The sequence below is a fragment of the Elephas maximus genome, chromosome 1, assembly GCF_024166365.1.
Source record: "Elephas maximus indicus isolate mEleMax1 chromosome 1, mEleMax1 primary haplotype, whole genome shotgun sequence".
In the NCBI taxonomy this organism is placed as follows: Eukaryota; Metazoa; Chordata; class Mammalia; order Proboscidea; family Elephantidae; genus Elephas; species Elephas maximus.
The window spans coordinates 25,571,615-25,591,467 of record NC_064819.1 but is presented as its reverse complement, the minus strand read 5'-3'; the positions used below and the strand labels follow the sequence as shown (position 1 = coordinate 25,591,467).

Here is a 19,853-nt window from a genome sequence, read left to right as displayed (position 1 = left end):
TTGATTATATTTACACTTTTCAACATAAGTTCTACCACTTTAAGTTGAATAAATTTGATACTTATACCTCTAGTTCTTCTTTCACCAGCTTCAGAAGTACTGTTCAACACCTCACTATGTAAAGTAAGGAAATTAACAGCCCCATCTTTTTTATCTTTTTGTCACACCACTTTCCCCTTCCAACTCTCAACTTCTGTCAGCCATACCTTGACATTTACATTTTCAAGGCGGACAACATTTGCATTAGCTTCTGAAACGAAAGATAAACTTTTTTTTGTTTTTCACTTTGCATATAAGTTGACTCTAAATGTTGAAAACCAATGCAGGTGACATTTTTATGAATCTATAAATCTTGTTCACTTCAGGGCTTATATGCTAAACTGTTCTAGGGACATTTTGTTTGCTAAAAATTTAATGCCATGATCCCTGTGTGTTATTTGGTGGATATTTTTCCCAGAATCTGTGTTAAAAAGGATTCACTTTATTTTTATACTATGCCTATTCTGTGTAACTTCCCTTTTTTTTTTTTTTTTTTTTAAATTACCTTCCTTTTAGTCTTTAAAACCAACTAGCATGGCTTTGTCATATGCCCACATTTTCCAGGCTTTTGATCACACAGACAGTTGCATGGAATTCCCTTGCCATAGGGACTGCCCCTATGTCTGAGGTAAGCATATCTTCTGGGGAGTCACCCCACTTCTAGATCAAAACCGCTCTTTCCTCCATTCCATGTTTTCTTCTTTCTTTGTTATTTCCTTGTTTTCCTGGAGTATGTTAACAACTTACTTCCTCAGATTGTGTACATGAGAGATAAAATTTTGGGGTTGGAGCATGTCTGGAGGTCATTTGTTTTATATCGACACTTGATTAATGGTTTGGCAGAATAGAGAGTTCTAAGTTAGAAATAGTCTTTTCTCAGAATTTTGTAAATATTTTTCCTCTGCCTTCTAGCTTATATAGATGATGAAGAGAAGTGTGCTGTCAGTCTTATTCTCATTCTTTTGTAGGTGGCCTCTGACAACTCCTTCTCACAAGGGGTTGGAAAGCAAGGCAATCAACAGCTTATTCCAGTTCAGAAGGTTCAAGGTTGAAAAATTCCCGCCTACCTCTTTTAATGAAGTTAGTATTCCTGGGTGAGTACTTCCTATGTGAGTGCTTCCTGGGTGACGCAATACCTTCCTTCCCTTGTACAAGTTGTCTCATCCTTTTAAAGGCATTGTTAGGGTGCTAAGACATGATAAAATATGACTGTGTCAAAACCATTCAACAAATATTTGTTGAGAACCTACTATGTTCAAGGACCTACAAATACATTTATACAATATTTCCTAATGTAATTTAGCAGACAATATCTCAAAGAGTTTTCAGAAAAACACTGAATTCCTGATCTCGATAGGTGCAAGTTATCATTTCACAGAAGCAAAAACTGATTGTAAAGTTTCCTAAGTTTTAAATCATAGTATCAGGATTTGAACTCAAAACTCTTGAGGGCAAGTCCTAGTATTCTTGAACTACGTCACAACTGATCCCCAAGCTGGTTACTATGGATAACAAAGAGATAATGAAGCACAGTTCCTATGATTAAGATGCTTGCAGTCTTTATGTGATAAGACCATTACTTAAACTATGCTCATATAAAGTGGAAATTGAAAACTATAGTAAGACAAGTTTAATTAAAAGAAAATAAAGGATAATCGAAAAGGGAGAATAACATTGGTGATTTCAGGAGAGACTCCATGTAGGAGATGTCTGATTTGGGCCTTAGAGACAAGGTTGGGTTTTGAGAGGAGGGTGTGTATTTCTTTCCAAATGTGTACATATTATTTCTTTTAATGAAATATTTTTGTACAGTGTACATGATATATTTATATAATTTAAAGACTAACCACCAATATAATAATTACCCCCATATCCATCACATTCCCAATACTTTTGAAGTTCTCCAAGTTCCTTTCATTTATGAAGTCATCTCTTCCCCCACTCCCAGAGGTAACCACCATCCTGAAAGTAATTCATCATTCCTCGTTTCTCGTAATTCACCAGAGATGTATGCATATCTAGTCAATCAATATATTGCTTAGTTTTTACTGTTTTGATCTTCACATAAATGAAACCATATTCTACTTGGTCTTCTATGACTTGTTTGGCATTCAACATTTTGTTTTTGAAATTCATTGTATACTGCTCCATGCAGCTGTCACTCATTCACATGTATAATTGGATTATTTCTGGTTTATTCTTTCTATTACAAACATTGCTCTTACGTGACTAGTACTTGTACACACACAACACTTGCATATGTACAAGAGCTTCATCTAGGTATGGAAATGCAGAGTAATAAAATATGCGATAAACCTGTTGTCACTGAGTCAATTTCAACTCATAGCTACCCTATAGGACAGAGTAGAACTGCCCCATAGGGTTTGCAAGGAGCACCTGGTGGATTCGAACTGCCAACATTTTGATTAGCAGCCAGGCTCTTAACCGCTGTACCACCAGGGTTTCCAAAATATGCAATGCTCACCATTAAGTGTAACAACAACTAATCAAATTGTTTTTCCAAAGTAGGTGTGTCAGTTGATTCCTACACCAGCAGTATGTGGACTATCCCCATTACTTTCCACCCTTGAAGGCAGAGGCCATCTCCTTGATTTATGTGTCCTGACTCCATAACTCAGCACTTGGCAAATGCTGGACACCGTTGGTTGAACGGATGAATGAAGGTACCTGATGCTTAAGCAAAGCCAGAGAAAAAAGTTATGGGTCCTTTTAAAGATCATTATAGGACAAACATATTTATTTATTTATTTTCCAGTGGCAGGAGACAAATGACCTTCTTTATAAAGAGTGCACCAGTAGATAATATTACATTATTTGCACCTAAAGTGAAAAGTGCTGAGTTAATTTCCACTTTGTGCTCTGCTTCCTTTCCTCCAGACATGGACACCACTTTCTGTTTTTTATTATTTTTATTACATAAGGAATGCATGTTCATAGGGATGAATAAGAAACTACAGCCCAGGATAACTTCTTAAAATTATCTTCTGAAATTGCACCATTAAGAAATAACCACCATTACCATTATATGTATGCATCTATTTAATGGTTATTAGTGTCATTTTTAAGGATCCCTTGAGGCACAGTGGAACCCTGGTGGCCCAGTGGTTAAGAGCTCAGGCTGCTGACCAAAAGGTTGGGAGTTTGAATCCACTACTGGCTCCTTGGAAACCCTATGGGAACTTCTACTCTGTCCTATAGGGTCACTATGAGTTAGAATCAACTAGGTGGCAGCAGGTTTTGGTGGCACAATGGTTAAGTGCTCAGCTGCGGTTTGAACACACTCAGCATCTCCAAGGGAGAAAAGACCTGGTGATCTGCTCTTGTAAAGATCACAGCCTTGGAAACCCTATGGGACGGTTCTTCTCTGTCCTATGAAAGCCTGTTGCCATTGAGTCGATTCCAACTCACAATGACCCTCTAAGTTCTCTATAAATCGGAATCAATTCAATGGTACACGCAACTACAAAAACAGTATCAGTTTGATATTCATTACTTCAAGGGTGGATAAAGTGGCTTTTGGGAGTGTGTTTATGCACACAGAATACATGTGGAATGATGGAACTTTTTGGTTCTAAAGGTAATAATACATTCAAGAGAATAGAACTTATGGGTTCTCAGAAGATTTTAAAAAAGGAGGGAATTTAGACAACTTGTATATAATCTCTTCATTTTCCATAAGAGCAAACAGACAGCCAGGAATATTAATCTCAGCTCTGATCATTGTACTCCTCCACTCTGAAACTTCATATAACTAATTGCCTAGAGACTTGGACATCTAAGAGTCCTCAGTTGAGCATCCAAGGGCTTCTCTGTCCTGTGCTCTTTTCAGTATACTAGCTTCCAGTCAATAAAAGATATTCAGTATCTACCATATGCTTAGCTCTGTCATACAAATTTTTTTTATGTAAGCCTTATGACAACAGTCATGTACATGTTTGTTGCTACCACCATTACTACCTTATTTTAGAAATGTGGAAACTGAGGCTGAACATTCAGTAATTCTTGCTGAGCTCTCGTTACAAATTCGTACAAGACCTAGATAAGCCAAGTGCCCTCACCCCCAGGACACTGCACTGAGATGATTCTGTTCCTGTGAGTATCAATCACACAATGCATTCTACTTTCATTGAACCAAGGCCAAGTAACTCCTAGGTTTTCCACCTCATTTTGCTTTTACCCATAATGTCTGTAACTCCTCTTTCATCACTCATGGTTGACTTTGATTTCCTACCTTTGGCTTAATTCCCCTCTGGAATTGTCTGTGACAGGTGGAGCAGGGGAGTGGTGGATATGCAGCATGGGGTGGGGTTGAGAGAGTGAAGAGTATATGGCTGGGTGCTGTTTTTACTCTGATATTATTGTCTAGTTAAGCTCCAAGAGGCTGTCCCTCTCTTGTTGCTGTGTACTCTTTGCTTTGTAACTCAGAAGTGTTTATCATGAGAAGCTGTGAGCAGATGGGCTGGAGAGAGGAGAGAAATTTGACCCAAGAAGATGTCACTTAAACAGCTGAGGCTAGTATTTCACCAGATGTCCAAACATTTAACCCATTAAGGGCTTTATAAAGATCAGTAGCAATGCGTTCACTTGCTGAAATATTAATCAGTTAATAGTAATAAACATTTTTTTTCTAATTAGTTAAGGGTAACAAGTATGTAAGAAACCCTGGTGGTGTGTGGTGATTAAGTGCTTGACTGCTAATTGAAAAGTCAGCAGTGCCAACCCACCAGCCTCTCCTCTGGAGAAAGATGTGGCAGTCTGCTTCCGTCAAGATTTATAGCTTTGGAAACCCTATGGGGCAGTTCTACTCTGTCCCTCCAGGGTTGCTATGAGTCAGAACTGACTTTACCACAGTGGGTTTAACAAATATTTGGCTGTTATAAAGCATATTTTATATTTAAAGTGATTTGTATTTAACATTCTCTTGAATGTGTTCATCAATCCAGAACAATAATCAGGAAAGCATTATTAGTGCTAGTTTATAGATGAAAAAACTGAGGCCCAACTTGTCCAGAGGCACATGCAGAGACCAAGGAAGAGCTTGAATCAATAAAGGAGTCGAGAAGTTGGGGAAGTCTAGCAATCACCTATTCTAAAAGAAAAGAAAATGTGGTCTAAAGTACTAAGAGATTTGCTAAGCCTTCCCAGTGAATTATGATTTCATATATGACCTGAAGGAGCCCTGGTGGTGTAAAAGGTCAACGGTTCAAACCTACCAAGCATGAAAGATGAGGTAATCCACTTCTACAAATATTACGGCCTTAGAAACCCTATGGGGAAGTTCTACTCTGTCGTAAAGGGTCACTAAAGGGTCACTATGAGTCCTAAAGGGTCACTAAAGTGTCCTAAAGGGTCACTATGAGTCGGAATCAACTCAATGGCAATGGGTTTGGTTTTTGGTTATACGACTTGAACCCAGGTCCCCATCTTGCTGCCCCAGGGTTTTTTCTACCAAATCTTTGGGTTCCTTGCTATGCAGTGTGCTAACATGCCTGCCTGCCTCACTAGCTGGCAAAGGAGCAATACAACGTGCTGGCTAAAGATGAAGGGCGAATGGGGACTGCCATGTTCTACCCAGTCATCCTGCACAATTGTGCCGAGCTTCAAAAGCCTTCATGACTCTTAATAAGTAAATGGGTTACCTGAAAAGATTGAAATCAAACATTCTTAGTGATCTTGAGACTTGCTTAACTTTCCGTGTTTAAAAAAAAGAAAGAAAGTTCCCCTCTTTGATTCAATCACTCTGCCAACATTGGAGGGAATGGAAAAGAAAATATATATATATTATTTTAAATTCTCCTCAAAGGACATTAAGGAATTAAGAAAAATTAGTGTGGCATGAAGAAAAGAATACTAGACCAGTAATCTAGCAACAACTAGGATCTAAGCTATGTGTTCCTTAGAACGTTACTTCAATTGTCTGAGCCTCAAAGTTTCCTTATGTAAAGTGAGAATTAATACCAATCTTGTCTTTCTCCTGGGACTAAGACCAGAATCTGTGGGTAATCACTATAACTGCTCTATGTAAATTTGAAGTTATGCTGTGCTAATATGAAGCAGAGGAACCCTGGTGGAGCAGTGGTTATGATAAGCGGTCAGGGGTTTGAACCCACCAGCTGCTGTGAGAGATAAAGATGTGGCAGACTGCTTCTCTAAAAATTTACAGCCTTGGAAACCCTATGGGGCAGTTCTATTCTGTCCTACAGGGTCGCTTTTAGTCAAAGTCAATGCGAAGGCAATGGATTTGGTTTCAGACTTTTTAAAAATATAAAGCTCCATTAAAAAATTGCATTAATAGGCATCTCTTCATTGGTATAGTAAGAAGCAGCAGAGCTTGGTGGCTCAGAGAATATATTGGAGAGTCAGATTGCTGGCGTTTGAATTCTGACTTTATCACTTAACTACCTGTGTGACCTCTGGCAATCTGCCTAACTGCGTCAGTAAAGTATGGATAATAACAGAACATCCTTCAGTGATCAGTTACAAGGATTAAGTAGGTGAAGGTTTGTGGAGTTCCTAGAGCAATGCCTTTTGCATAATAAGCATTGTATAGCTGGTTGTTGAATAAATAAACAATAGAGAATGTTGTTGTTGTTAGGTGCCATCGAGTGGGTTCCGATTCACAGTGATCCTACATACAACAGGAGGAAACACTGCCCAGTACAGCGTCATCCTCACAATCATTGTTAATGCTTGAGCCCAGTGTGGTGTCCAGTGTCAATCCATCTCGTTGAGGTCTTCCTCTTTTTCGCTGACCCTCTGCTTCACCAAGCATGATGTCCTTCTTTAGGAACTGGTCCCTCCTGATAACATGTCTAAAGTATGTGAGATGAAGTCTCACCATCCTTGCTTCTAAGGAGCATTCTGGCTGTATTTCTTCCAGGACAGATTTGTTCGATCTTCTGGCAGTCCGTAGTATATTCAACAGTCTTCACCAACACCATAATTCAAAGGCGTCAGTGGAGGTGTCTTTTTGAGGTTCTATCTTAGCTGTGTTTGTATCTCTATTTCTAGCTGCAGGCCTTAGTTACATAATAGTTCACCTTCAAGCTCCTTACATGGGCTCACACCCAAACTCCCTAGAAAACTGCAACTATATGACTCTCCTTTTGGTTCACTGGCAGGGACAGGGTGATTGACCTCTTCAGGTCTATGGCGATTGAGTAGCCCTGACAGCATCTCCTGTGTCATAGCACAGATTCCATGCCACTGTGAACACTACAGCTCCATCTCAATGCTTTTGCTCTGACTTTTCAGGAGCAGGCATGCTCTGGCCAGTTTCCCTCATTATAGGACCCATTGCCCACCCTAGTGACCAGGGCAAAAAAAAAAAAAAAAAAACAACTCTACTCTGGGGTGAAACCCTATCTTGGCATTCTTGACTGCTTTGGTGAAACTGACATTTCTCTCAACTACTGACATGGCCTGAGAGTTTAGTATGTATTAACTCATTTTTAACTCTTAACCGTAAGAGGTAGGCACTATTATAAAACCAGTTTTACAGATGAGAAAACTCAGATACAAAGTGTTTGGCAGTTTACTCAAGGTTATGATGTTGGTAAAAGAACCCTGGCAGTGCAATGGTTAAAGCACTCGACTGCTAACCGAGGGTTCAGTAGTTTGAAACCACAAGCCACTCTTCAGGAGAAAAGACCCAGTGATCTGCTCCCATAAAGATTACTGCCTAGGAAACCTTCTGGGGCAGTTCTACTCTGTCCTGTATGGTTGCTATGAGTAGGAATTGACTCGACGGCACACAACAGCAACAACATAATGTTGGTAATGGCAAAGCTAAGCTTTGAACCTGGTCAGGCCCTGAAGTGAATTCCATTAATTTTGACCTCACTGGCTGGAAGGAACTTAGTCATATGGATCCATTTATGTGCAAAAGGGGCTGGGCAGCCATTTCCCAGCAACAACTCCACCCATGAGAACATGAATCTCTGGTATATAGCTAGGCTTGTCTTCATAGATGCACATTCATGATTAAATTATTTAGGGTGAAGCTAAAATGTTAAAATTAGTAAATTGAGATGTCAAAATGTTAAAAGAACTGTGAATGAGTATTTTTACACATAATGGAGAAATTGCTTTCCAGAAGAGTTCAAGCAATAATGGATGACAACGTCTATTCCCCTGCACACTGCTTGGCACTGCATATTATCATTAAAATGTTTTTTAATTTGGTATTTCAAAATTGTATCTCATTATATTAATTTGCCTTTTTTGATTTTAGTGACAGTAAGCATTTTTCCATAGTTTTCAGGCAATTTTGTTTCCTTTGTTATAAGTTTATTTTTTTCCCCATTTATTTTAGGACAACTTTATGTCATGATTATTAATTTTTTAAATTTTATTTTCCAAAGATCTTTATGAAGAACGAGTACTGTTTTTGTCCAATTTTCAGAAACTAATTTTTATGTTATTTTTTTCTTTTTCTATGTCCTTATTTTAACCATATAAAGTGGTCTATCACCTTTCTAGGAACCCTGGTTTTGCGTGGTTAAGTGCTCGGTTACTTACCTGCAAGGTCTTCAGTTTGAACCCACCAGCTGTTCCTCAGTAGAAAAGACCTGACCATCTACTTCTAGAAAGATTACAGCCTAGGAAACCCTATGGGGCGGTTCTACTCTATCATATAGCCTCACTGTGAGTTACAATAGGCTCGACAGCATGCAACAAAAACATCACCTATTGTTCATCTCTCTACATGAGTTCATGAAAGCACAACATCCTATTTTGTACTTTAGTTAATCTATTGATCTTTCTTGTTCATCACTTGTCAGTTTGGAACATGCCTTCATGCCCATATATTTGATCACGATTTTGTTCTAGTCTTCACAATTTTTTTAAAAGATTCATTGAGTCTAGGCATAAAGAATGTACTGTATGCAATAAGAAGATAAATTAGTCTTATTCAAACGGCAACCGCTTCCCTGCACTACACATTGATTAATAGCATCTCTCCTTGTGATTTTTAGCGGCTCTAATTTTTTTCATACAACATTTCTATCTTTAATCATATCTACATCTGGACGATCCATCCCTGTTCCACTGAAACATTTATTCTTGGGCTAACCTTTTACTGCAGGGTGATAATATGATCTAATAACTGATAAGGTTTTTCCTCTGTCTGTAATCTAATTATTCATAGTTTTAATAAACTACTCTTGACCTTTTTTTTTTCTTCTTCTTCTTCTAAATAAACTTTAGGAAAAATTTGCCAAAATATGGGACTTAGTTTTCCACATGCTATTAACAAATATATACAATCTAAATATAGTACTACATTAGAAGGGCTTACAGAATGGGAAATGCATCAGTTGGTACTTTAAGAATTTCCAGAAGTTTAGAGGCAGAACAGGACACAGTTTAAATGGAAGACTTTACCATAACATTACAGATCTAAATTAGAGCAAGATGTCAAAAATAACACAGCAGTTAATTAAAATGCATGATTACATACATATTCAATTTCAAATACTAGAAATAAAATATTTTCTCAAGTCTCAAAGGACTATTTATTATAATAATAATAACAACTTTGTAAGGTGGAAAATATATTATATCAAACATAAAATTACAGCAGGTAAAAATATTAAAAGAAATTCTCAGCAATTTAAATGTTAGATAAAAGAGGGAGAAGCAATTTAGGAAAAAAAATATTCCTTATAACAGTATTTGTGATATAGCTAGCCCGTTGCCCACTGCTGGCAAGTCAATTCTGACTCATAGAGACCCTGTAGAACAGAGTAGAACTGCCCAACAGGGGTTCCAAGGAGCAGCTGGAGGATTCAAACTGCTGACTTTTTGGTTGGAAAATAAAATTTAAAAAATTAATAATCATGACAAAGTTGTCCTAAAATAAACAGGGAAGAAAATAAACTTATAACAAAGGAAACAAAATTGCCTGAAAACCACTGCGCCACCAAGGTTCCCATATATATAGATACACCACATGTATGAGTTTGTGTGCGTGTGTTTGTGAAATGCTTTTTTTCTAGCTCCTCTGAATAAAGCTCTCTTTTCTCTTTAGCTGCTGAACACCTTTATATGCCCACACTTGTTTATTTTTCTATTCGTTCATCCTTAAAATGTAAGTTCAGTAGCTACAGGTATCAAACTTGGTCAGTAACTTGAAAATAATGAATTAAAGAGAAGAATCAAAAAATGATACACACCTAAAACATTCTCTTTTCATTTAAAGTACGTAAATATACACTGAATTTATGATACTTTGATTTAGTACCAAGAGCTTTTCCAGTGTCAATACCTTTAAGAGGAATAGAATATATATATATATAAACACCTGTGAGGCAATCTGAATGCAGAAATTCAAGTGTTCTAGGGCTCTCCCCGTCCGTAATCTTTCTGTCTTTTCACTTGACAAGTACCTAACTTGACAGCTTTTTTTTTTTTCCAAAGCAACACTCCTTGTAGGGTATTTTCAAAGTATTCTACTTCACTTTCAAAGAAAAACAAATATATTTTTTTCTTCATACTTATATTTTATTAGATAGCTAATATTTAATTTAACTACACTAAAAAAATCATAAACTGGTTTGGGAGCAAATGTATTCAATTCTTGATAACTCCATCGGACGCATCTTCCTAGCACAAGGAACCATGGACTTTAATCCTCTACCGGCAGCATCAGCATCACCTGGGAACTTGTTAGAAATGCAAATTCTATGGCCCCACCCTAGTCCCACCAAATCAAGAAACTCGGAGAATGAAATGCATGAATCTAAATTTAACATAGTGAGAACCTTTATATTTCTGCATTTATTTCATATTTGTTTAATGTTACCTATACATTTTTTTTTTTTAATATAGTTTCTGGGAACTCTGGTGGCATAGTGGCTAAGTGCTACAGCTGCTAACCAAAGGGTCTGCAGTTCAAATCTGCCAGGCACTCATTGGAAACTCTATGGGGCAATTCAAAATCGATTCAACAGTAAAGGGTTTGGGTTTTTTTTTTTTTTTTTTTTTGTATATGTTATTGTTAGGTGTCGCCGAGTCGGTTCCGACTCATAGCGAGCCTACGGACAACAAAACGAAACACTGCCCGGTCCTGTGCCATCCTCACAATCATTCTTATGCTTGAGCTCATTGTTGCAGCCACTGTGTCAATCCACCTCATTGAGGGTCTTCCTCTTTTCCACTGACCCTGTACTCTGCCAAGCATAACGTCCTTCTCCAGGGACTGATCCCTCCTGACAACATGTACAAAGTATGTAAGACGCAGTCTTGCCATCCTTGTTTCTAAGGAGCATTCTGGTTGTACTTCCTCTAAGACAGATTTGTTTGTTCTTTTGGCAGTCCATGGTATATTCAATATTCTTTGCCAACACCACAATTCAAAGGTGTCAACTCTTCTTCGGTCTTCCTTAATCATTGTCCAGCTTTCACATGCATATGATGTGATTGAAAATACCATGGCTTGGGTCAGGCACACCTTAGTCTTCAGGGTGACATCTTTGCTCTTCAACACTTTGAAGAGGTCTTTTGCAGCAGATTTGCCCAATGCAATACCTGTTTTGATTTCTTGACTGCTGCTTCCATGGCTGTTGATTGTGGATCCAAGTAAAATGAAATCCTTGACAACTTCAATCTTTTCTCTGTTTATCATGATGTTGCTCATTGGTCCACTTGTGAGGATTTTTGTTTTCTTTATGTTAAGGTGCAAACCATACTGAAGGCTGTGGTCTTTGATCTTCATTAGTAAGTGCTTCAAGTCCTCTTCATTTTCAGCAAGCAAGGTTGTGTCATCTGCATAACGCAGATCGTTAATGAGTCTTCCTTCAATCTTGATGCCCCGTTCTTCTTCATATAGTCCAGCTTCTTGTATTATTTGTTCAGCATACAGATTAAATAAAAATACAACCCTGATGCAAACCAATCAGTATCCCCTTGTTCTGTCAGAACATCTGCCTCTTGATCTATGTAAAGGTTCCTCATGAGCACAATTAAGTGTTCTGGAATTCCCATTCTTCCCAGTGTTATCCATAGTTTGTTATGATCCACACAGTCAAATGCCTTTGCATAATCAATAAAACACACGTGTCTGTCAGTTTGTCATACTGTGGGGGCTTGTGTGTTGCTGTGATGCTAGAAGCTATGCCACCAGTATTCAGATACAAGCAGGGTCACCCATGGAAGACAGGTTTCAGCTGAGCTTCCAGACTAAGACAGACTAGGAAGAAGGACCCAGCAGTCTACTTCTGAAAAGAATTAGCCAGTGAAAACCTTTTGAATAGCAGTGGAACATTGTCTGATATAGTGCTGGAAGATGAGCCCCCCAGGTTGGAAGGCACTAAAAAGATGACTGGGGAAGAGCTGCCTCTGCAACATAGAGTCGACCTCAATGATGTGGACGGAACAAAGCTTCCAGGACCTTCATTTGCTGATGTGGCATGACTCAAAATGAGAAGAAACAGCTGCAAACATCCATTAATAATCAGAACCTGGAATGTACGAAGTATGAATCTAGGAAAATTGGAAATCGTCAAAAATGAAATGGAACGCATAAACATCGATATCCTAGGCATTAGTGAGCTGAAATGGACTGGTATTGGCCATTTTGAATCCGACAATCATATAGTCTACTATGCTGGGAATGACAACTCGAAGAGGAATGGTGTTGCATTCATCGTCAAAAAGAACCTTTCAAGATCTATCCTGAAGTACAACGCTGTCAGTGATAGGATAATATCCATATGCCTACAAGGAAGACCAGTTAATTTGACTATTATTCAAATTTATGCACCAACCACTAGGGCCAAAGATGAAGAAAGAGAAGATTTTTATCAGCTGCTACAGTCTGAAATTGATCAAACATATAATCAAGATGCATTGATAATTACTGGCGGTTGGAATGCGAAAGTTGGAAACAAAGAAGAAGGATCAGTAGTTGGAAAATATGGTCTTGGTGATACAAACAATGCTGGAGATCGAATGATAGAATTTTGCAAGACCAACGACTTCTTCATTGCAAATACCTTCTTTCAACAATATAAATGGCAACTATACACATGGACCTTGCCAGATGGAACACACAGAAATCAGATTGACTACATCTGTGGAAAGAGACGATGGAAAAGCTCAATATCATCAGTCAGAACAAGGCCAGGGGCCAACTGTGGAACAGACCATCAATTGCTCATATGCAAGTTCAAGCTGAAACTGAAGAAAATCAGATCATGTCCATGAGAGCCAAAATATGACCTTGAGTATATCCCACCTCAATTTAGAGACCATTCGAAGAATAGATTTGATGCATTGAACACTAGTGACCGAAGACCAGACGAGTTGTGGCATGACATCAATGACATCATCCATGAAGAAAGCAAGAGGTCATTGAAAAGACAGGAAAGAAAGAAAAGACCAAGATGGATGTCAGAGGAGACTCTGAAACTTGCTCTTGAGCGTCGAGCCGCTAAAGCAAAACGAAGAAATGAGGAAGTAAAAGAACTGAACAGAAGATTTCAAAAGGCGGCTCAAGAAGAAAAAGTAAAATATTATAATGACATATACAAAGAGATGTAGATAGAAAACCAAAAGGGAAGAACACGCTCAGCATGTCTTAAGCTGAAAGAACTGAAGAAAAAATTCAAACCTTGAGTTGCAGTAGTGAAGGATTCTATGGGGAAAATATTAAATGACACAGGAAGTATCAAAGGGAGATGGAATACACAGAGTCATTATACCAAAAAGAACTAGTCAATATTCAACCATTTCAGGAGGTGGCATATGAGCAGGAACTGATGGTACTGAAGGAAGAAGTCCAAGCTGCTATGAAGGCATTGGCGAAAAACAAGTCTCCAGGAATTGATGGAATATCAGTTGAGCTATTTCAACAAATGGATGCATCGCTGGAGGTGCTCACTCATCTATGCCAAGAAATATGGAAGACAGCTTCCTGGCCAACTGACTGGAAGAGATCCATATTTATGTCTATTCCCAAGAAAGGTTGTGGAAATTATAGAACAATATCCTTAGTATCACATGCAAAGCAAAATTCTGCTGAAGATCATTCAAAAACGGCTGCAGCAGTATATCAACAGGAAACTGCCAGAAATTCAGGCTGGTTTCAGAAGAGGACGTGGAACCAGGGATATCATTGCTGATGTCAGATGGATCCTGGCTGAAAGCAGAGAATACCAGAAGGATGTTTACCTGTGTTTTATTGACTATGCAAAGGCATTTGACTGTGTGGATCATAACAAACTATGGGTAACATTGCAAAGAATGGGAATTCCAGAACACTTAATTGTGCTCATGAAGAACCTTTACATGGATCAAGGGGCAGTTGTTCAGACAGAACAAGGGGATACTGATTGGTTTAAAGTCAGGATAGGTGTGTGTCAGGGTCGTATTCTTTCTTTTTGTATATAGGTTCTCCTTTTTAAATGTTATTGAGATCATCTTTGTGGCTTTGTATATGGTAATTATAAGCCCCATAGGTAATTCTGATGCACACTAAGGCTTGAAACCACTTGGCGCAGAGCAGTCTAGAGGCTGAGCAATCTCTGTGTGTGCTAAGCAGGAAAACTATGTTCCCCATTTATTAGGAGAGGTTCTATTTCACCTTCACGTCCTCTCAGTCCCCAGAGAGCTGCAGAGTTCCCTTTGTAGACTGACACAGGAAGGCAGAATACTGTGAGGCCAAATTTGAGAATTTCTTAGCTCCTAGAAAACACTCACATGGTATTAGTTTCCATTCCTAATATGAGATGCTTTTCCAGGCCTCTGAACAAGAGGCACAGCCTCTTGTCAGGGGTCACTGTTTGCAGAAGGAAGGGTGGACGTTTAGCTGTTCTGCGGCTTCTGTGTAGTGTTCCCAGTGTTCCACGACCACGTTTGGAGTTAAAGGGATCAGGCTGCTTTCTTGCTGTTTCTACTCCTGGCTCCTCAGTTTAATACCGCTTTGCTAAAGTGAAATCTCTGCTTCCCTTTTTCCCCTTCTGCTGGGGCATTCTAACGCCACCAAAAGACAGAGATAAAAGAAAGCCTGATCTTCCAAGTGAGTCTCTAACCTACCTCCACCACCTGTTAACTAAGTCAACGTGAAGGGCATGACAGAGCCTGCTGCCATTGGATTCTGCGCTTGTTCTGCGGTGCACAGCTGGGACAGCTTGTTTAAGGCAGTGGTTGTCCACTATTGTCACCTGTGACTACTGTAGTGTAACTTGAGGAGCTGAAAACAACAACAAATGCCCTGCCCCATTAAATCAGGATATCTGCTAAGGGACCAGCACCAGGCTTTGAATTGGTTCATTCCGGTTCGAACCCCTGCTAAAAATTTGCCTTTCTAACAAGTTCTCAAGCGATGCGAATGCTACTGGTTAGGGACCAATTCTGAGAACCACTAGTGGAGCAGCGGTTCTCACAATTTATTATACATAAGAATTACCTGGGGATTTTACTAAAATGTAGATTCTGATTCAGTATATCTGGAGTGGAACGTTAGCATCACCTGGGAACTTGTTAGAAATGCAAGTTCTCAGCAGGGGTTCAAACCCAGAGAGCTCACTGAAGCCCTGCTGGGTGTAAGTTTTTTTTAAAGAAGTTTCTCCTGGTGATACTAATGTCTAGCTTGGGCTGGGGACCATTGTTTAAAGGAACACAGGGCATTTCATCAAAAGCCTTGTGTCTCCAATTTACAGACAAGGAAACTGAGACCCAGGGAGCTTCCATTGTCTCAGGTCACTAGCAAGTGGGAGGGTTGAAATTCAAAATCCCCCTGGCTCTAAATGGCACGTTTCTTGCAACCCACAGAAAAGTCTCATGCCTAGGGCGTTCACAATCCTGTAAGTTAAGACAGACACAAAGATAGATCGCTTTATAAAAATGTGGTATGTGAGCACAGAGGGAAGCTGGCTCATGTTGAGGAGAACATATTCAAGGAACAAGGTTTCTAATCCATCCTGGGCTTTAAATCTGAAATCCCAAAGGAAATGAAAAAGTGCTACCCAGAGGCTCATGTCCCTTAATGGCCCTGGGAAATGGAGGTGTTTTAACTGGTGGCAAATTAGCAAGTGCCTGTTAGCAATTCATTTTTATTTATTTTTCCACCGAGAAGAGTCACTTGCAAAAAGTTGCTCTTGATTGAGCTAATTTATGATTTTTTTTTTTTTTTGGCAGAACTAAAACCCAGTGTTCCAGCTCAGGAGGACTTTCTTGCAGCTTTTCTTGTCCTCGTAATGGAAATTCTGGTTTCTAAGACAACTCATTATTGAGGTAATTACGTCCTCTGCTTTTGTAATCAGAGCCTGATTTTCCAAACATCTAAAATTGTCTCTTACCCCAAAAAGTAAAAAACATACTGACACTCTCAAAAGTGAAGAATGTTGTTTTGCTTTATTTTTTTTCCCCTCAGAAGAACAGTTGCTTCTGAACTTAAAAGAGTATTACACTGGAATTTCTCCAGAAGTCTATAAATCTTTTGAAGATATGGGTTTGTTGCCAAAAGGAGGCTTTTTCTTTCCCAGTTGGGTTGAGGAAATGATACGCAATAATGGGCATTCTCAGTTCATTTTGCTCACTGCACATCCTATCACCTCATTCTCCTGATTAAAGCCCTTTGATGACTTCTTATGGCCTCCAGGCATCCTTGGCATTAAACACGTCTGCTTTGTCTTCTGTCTACCTCTGCAGCCTTACCTTCTGGCACATTCCTTTCCCTCTCAAACACCACTGGACTTCCTGAATTCTATACATCTGTCCTCACACATGCAATCCCTTCTGCCTAAATGGCCCTCCCCTCTACATCTATAGGGTTTACTCCTTTCCTTCCTCCAAAATCGACTTCAGTCATCATCTCTCCCTGGAAGCCTTTTCTAATCCTCTTTCCACCCTACCTGTATCCCTGCCCACCGGAAAAACATAACTGTTTGACTTGGGAGCCTCTTCTCTGTGCTTTCATAATGTCCTGTGCTGTTACTATTATTAATATTTTAATTTTCCTATCTCTCAGTCACTGTAGATGGTGGGAATTGGAATCTTCTTCATCTATCATTTCTTTCAATCAGCACCTTGCCTGACAATAAAGATCTCTAGGCCTACAGACCAGGGAGCAAGGTACACACAGGCTTACAGTAAGCAAGATATGCACAGGCTTAATTGTGTTTACTTAGTAACTGTAGTGCACAATTTCACATGGGATTGACCACAAAGCAGGAGAAACTGTGCACTACAGATTAATAAGTAAGCACAAGTAAGCCCATGTGTATCTTGCTGATTGGGTAATCTGTCCCTGCTACAGATACTAACACTGTGAAGACACAGAGCACAAATTCCCCCACATGGGTCACTGGGAGTTGTGGTAAGAGAGGCCACTTCTACTTCCACTCCTTGGTTCCTAAAGCCTTACAATCTACCTACTGTGGACCGTACCATATAATGTCATTCATTTAGGCTCATACTGCTTCCTGGAGGATGTCACCCCTACCTCAAAGTGTATGATCTCTAAGCTGGCTCATCAACTGTTCCTTAAAAAGGCCATTCTATTACTCTATTATGCAAACAGTGTTGGCGTTGTGCAGTTTGTCATAAGCCCATTGGTCATGTGCCCATTATTGCACTTCATTTGCTGCAAAGATGAATTCTTGGTCCCAGATGATGTTACCTGAGATCCTATGTCAGCGTATCAAATGCTCTGTACATCCTTGGCTAGTGGTGCTGACTAACTAGGTGTTTGCAGAAAAGGCAAACCTGTACCTGGAACATGTGTTGATTCCAGCCAAGATAAATTGCTTCCTCTTTCAAGATGGAAAGGGCACAATGGAATCGACCTACCAGCAAGTGACAACTTTGTCTCCTCAAGGGATAATGCTCTCTCTGGGGTCCAACTTTGGTCTCCTTTTCTGGAAGGTTAGGCATTGAACAGTGGCAGCAGTTGCATCAGACTTGGTGAGTGGGAACCATACTGTTGAGTCCATCCATTGCCTCCAAGCCTACTCTGCCTCTCTACTAAGAGCCTGATTTTCCAAAATCCTAAAATTGTCTCTCCCAAAAAAAGTAAAAAACATGCTTACACACTCAAAAGTGAAGACCGTTTTTTTCTTTTGTTTTTCCCGTGAACCCATTGTGCCACTGGGCAGGTATGGCAGAGGGTGATAAATGATACTGGCTGACATCAACTGGCTTGTTGTTGTTGCTGTTAGGTTCCATTGAGACGGTTCCAACTCATTGTGACCATATATACAACAAAGCAAAACACTGCCCTGTCCTGTGCCATCCTCACAATCCTTGCTATGTTTGAGCCCATTGTTCAGCCACTGTGTCAACCCCTCTTGTAGCCTCATCTAGTTTTCTTCAGCCCTCTCCCCTACTTCAATCACTGAATCCTAGAATATCAGCGCAAGAAGCAGCTAAAGAACTCATTCACTTCATTTCAATAAACAAATATTTATTAAATGCCATACTGTGTGTTAGGCACTGGGAACTCACAGAGGGATAATAGGAAAAGTCTTTTCCCCATTAAATATGGGGAAATTCAGACTAATAGAAAAGATAGACAAATTTAAATTATGTTGTAGAAATGGACTTCTAATTCAACGTGGTACCTGGCCTCACACATTTATTTCCTCTCCCTCTGAAGATCATCTTTGTCATTTTTAGGTGTCTTTGAGTCAGTTAAACTCATAGTGACCCTATATACAACAGAACAAAACACTGCCCGGTTCTGTGCCATCCTCATAACTGTTGCTATGTTTGAGCCTATTGTTGCAACCACTGTGTCAGTCTGTCTCGATAAGGGTCTTCCTCTTTTTTGCTGACCCTCCGCTTTACCAAGCATGATGTCCTTCTCCAGGGACTGGTCTCTCCTAGTAATATGTTCAAATTATGAGACAAAGAATCACCATTCTCTCTTCTAAGGAGCATTCTCGTCTAGCTGTACTTCTTCCAAGACAGGCTTGTTTGTTCTTCTGGTAATCCATGGTATATTCAATATTTTTTACCAATACCAGAATTCAAAGGCATCAACTGGCTAGTTCTTTTATTTACTTGGTTGTTTACTGATTCTTTTGTGGTAGATACTCTCTGGTGGGAATTAACATGCAATGCAAAGATCTTTATACTTTTGTCTTTCCCATATGTTCGTCCAAATGTTTCTCCCCCAGAACTCCTTATCCTCATTTTTCAATCTTTCTCCTTTCAGAACTCTGACCAGTCAGCCAAACCATTTACCACTAACCATGGATCTGTATATATTCTTACCTCAGACCACTTCCTTTCTACATAAAATTAATGACTCAGTATATTATACCCATACTCTGTCTATTTGAAAGATTTCTCCTTACAACTCTCTTTCAGGGCCACCTCTGAATGGGCCTTTGGTGAAGCTGCTTTCCATTTTCTGTGTATATTCAGATATGGAGCCTAGCTATCCATGAAATATATTTAGTGTTTTTTCTATCAGTTGATCATAAGAGACTCCCACGCAACCATAAGTATGAACAGAGGGAAAAGCACCGGTGCAACAATGGTGGATAACATGAGCATCTCAGCTACCTACTCCAGTAGCTTGGTTATGCCTTCTGGCCCTGCTTACATCCAACTACAGGTAAAATCTCCATCTTGTGATGGACTGCTACTGAGCCTATCTGACCATATCATTTGGTGAGCCTGACAGAACCCAATTCTTGATGGGCAGCTCTAGTTGTATGGTTAGGCATTCTGTCTTTATCAGGGCACAGTAGCATGAAAGGGCATACCTAGAAAATATAAATTATCACAGAGTTAAAAAAAAATACAATAAAATATAAGTCAGGAGTATGGCAAATGAAATG

The 19,853-nt window shown here is 39.3% G+C and overlaps 1 long non-coding RNA gene across 1 annotated transcript in view; it reads left to right on the top strand.

Moving 5' to 3' along the window:
- The first annotated feature begins 995 nt into the window (after positions 1-995).
- Positions 996-19,853, top strand: part of LOC126073620 (uncharacterized) — a 36,102-nt gene continuing 17,244 nt past the window's right edge. Inside the window, exons 1-3 of the long non-coding RNA XR_007516796.1 lie at positions 996-1,133; positions 2,569-2,723; positions 16,204-16,299. This is a non-coding gene — a long non-coding RNA (uncharacterized LOC126073620). The remainder of the gene's footprint in view (positions 1,134-2,568; positions 2,724-16,203; positions 16,300-19,853) is intronic.